Source organism: Tenrec ecaudatus, chromosome 11, assembly GCF_050624435.1.
Source record: "Tenrec ecaudatus isolate mTenEca1 chromosome 11, mTenEca1.hap1, whole genome shotgun sequence".
NCBI classification, from domain to species: Eukaryota; Metazoa; Chordata; class Mammalia; order Afrosoricida; family Tenrecidae; genus Tenrec; species Tenrec ecaudatus.
The window spans coordinates 133,593,800-133,596,753 of record NC_134540.1 but is presented as its reverse complement, the minus strand read 5'-3'; the positions used below and the strand labels follow the sequence as shown (position 1 = coordinate 133,596,753).

Genomic DNA, 2,954 nt, shown 5'->3' with positions numbered 1-2,954 from the left:
TGGATTCACATTAATGCTTACTGAAAACTTTACCTAAGTCTTGAAAAACTGTCTAAGCAAAATTGGAATTTCATAGAATTATTCATTTTCTCCAACAGCCCATGGCTAAATATAAATAAGTAAAGAATCTGTATCACCTTAATGAAAATTGGAATGTGTTAATTTTTAAGGAATACAAATTAGATATACTTTACCAAATTGTATAATTATAAATTCTTAAGCAAAATAAAATATGGAGACCTTCACAGTTTCATAGGGTGTCTTTGAACTCTTGAAAAGACTACAGATTCGAATTTAGCCTCTGCGGTTTATAGGTGTGAATATTTCGGAACACAGAGACACTCATAAACTTGCTTTCATGGAATAACGTCTCAAATTTAATAGGTAAACAAGCCCTCTGCCTGTTACTCTCTACTTGAAATACTTAGAACTTGTGCTGAGTTCTGACAAACTTAATACTAGGCAAAACCTTTTTTAACAACACTCAATCTTGTGCTTTTGAACAAGTGGAGCAAACTAGATAACCCAGTGCCTTCTAGTTGACTCTGACCCTGGACAGTCCCTTAGAGGTTTTCTGAGACTGTGAGTCTTTAAAGGAGCACACAGCCTCGACCTTCTCCTACATAGCAAGCTGGTGGGTGGATGTCTGTCCAGTCATCACCAACCTTATGTTTAGTGACCCAGTGCCTCGCCCACGGCTCCAGAAGAAATAGGTAAAGCTATATTGAGATTAAACAAACAAACAAACAAACCCAAACAGATCTGTTTACCTCATGCTAAATCAGGCTAATGTCAAATTCTTAAACTCTTTTTATTCGTTATAGCTTCTTATAGTTGGCATTACACAACTCAGACCTGGATGTCATAAACTCTTTTGCAAACCTTGCATCTGTGGGGAACGTCACAGGTGGACAGTCACAATGACTGCAACAATGGGCTTAAACATAACAACAATTGTTACACTCTTAAACACAAATCTTTAGTAGAAATGTCTTAGCTCTAGTGGATATTTTGAAGAGAATCCTAATTGAACAAAACAGGTTATTAAGTGTATACTTTATATGTATTTTTCTGTGTATTATTTTTTTAATATTCACAGATACTCTTGTATCACTTAACTATAGGTCCGGTGCCATTTGAAGTGCACCTGGTCTTCAGGCGAACCTTAGGAGATACCGTCAAGCCCTGAGAGACACTGATTATTCTTAACCGCATTTTCCTTGGTGAGGAAACAAAGGCACAGAGAACTCGAATGAGCTTGTCCAATATTACATTGAGAATTAAAAAGTTGAACCAAACTTCAAGCCATGGAACTACCAGCCAACCTTCAAGCCATCTTAACTCTTCACTGTACTACTCTTCAGTAAAGATAAATCTGGTCTAGAGCAGTAGTTCTCAACCTTCCCATTGCGTGACACTTGCATACAGGTCCTCGTGCTGGGGTGACTCCCCAACCATAAAATTATTTTTGTTGCTACTTGATAACTGTAATTTTGCTACTGTTCTGAATTGGATGACCTCCAAAGGGGTCGCGACCCATATGTTGAGAACCACTGGTCTAAAGTTGTTCAACAATTCAAAAGATCCTTCACTCATGCAATCCCTTTGGATATAATCTATTTTAAAATAGGGTAAAATTCTGTTTAAAATCCTCTGAAGTACATTTCCTCATATGCTCAGTAACCTCTGAATCTGTTATCTATTAGCCCTTCCCAAACTGTGGCCTGCATCTTTCTTCCCTAATAAAGGGCTTTTTTTTTTTTTTTGGCTCTTTTCAGTTTATTGCATGAAGGACTTGCACTAGTCCAAGTTAAATGTGGACCCCAAAAGGTTACATCATACAAGCTGTGAGGTTTTAAACTTGTGACACGGGACAGAGGGAATTTTTCAACTCATTGCAAGGAAGTCCTCACTTAAGCTTCCTTGAGCCACAAGCACTTAAAACCCATGAACCTTCAGCTGGTCGTCCTTAGCCAGTCCAATCTCTACAAGGAACTGGCATATGTTCTTGCGCTGGTCACCCTGGAGCTGAATCACTTCTCCATATTCTGGATGCTCAATCACAGTACCATTGCAGGCAAATTTCTTCTTAAAGGCCTTCACTAGCTTCTTTTTGTCGTAGTCATCAGCGATCCCTTGGATAGTGGTCAGGGTCTTCCTGCCGTTGCACTATTGAATTCTTATATGGGTATAACCCTCTGTCCCCGCAGGCAGCAGGTCATCACCCTTACTTGCATCAGCAAAGGGGTCGAAAGAGTGGAGGTTCTGGATAGCGGACATAGGATACGATTCCTTTTCCTCGGTGGAAACGGCCTGCGGAAGGCGGCAGCTGGAGAAGGGGGCACTGAGCATCGGGATGCGAGGGGGCTCGAGGGGGAGGCTCCTAAGTCCTTGGCGGCGGCTCAGTGACTGGGCGGGCAGGGCTTTCTTCTTTAAACAATTCTATTAGTCAAATAATTCTTCATCTTGTCTTTCCCAGGGAACCTTTTCTAAGTGATTAAAATAAAGTCTTGATTTTGACCTGCTCTGAGACATGCAGCACTTATGAAATACTTGCTACAGATTAATATTAATTTATCGAATTTTTATATTTGAAATTAATGTAAATATTCATTTAAATAGCAGTATAGTCTGCTTTTAATATTTCGTTGTATAAAAGTGTGAATGTCTTCGGTTATAAGGGCATAGATGGTAAAGACTTGGCGGTTTAATTACTTTGAACTTCACTTAACATCACATCAACACAATGAGGTGCTTAATCTTTTCTGTAATTATGATCATAGAAGATCAAAATAAAACTAGAATTACAATGAACCTTTCTCGTATAAGTTAATGAATTTAAGTTGGTAAGATGTAATTTATATTTAGACAAAATAGCTTATGGTTAGAATGAGCATTTCTAATATTAGGAAACAGTATTGTATACAAAGAATTGAGGTGAAAAGTTAATTTAC

The 2,954-nt window shown here is 38.5% G+C and overlaps 1 pseudogene; it reads right to left on the bottom strand.

Moving 5' to 3' along the window:
- Nucleotides 1-1,905: 1,905 nt before the first annotated feature.
- Nucleotides 1,906-2,280, bottom strand: LOC142460885 (eukaryotic translation initiation factor 1 pseudogene; annotated as a pseudogene).
- Nucleotides 2,281-2,954: the final 674 nt, after the last annotated feature.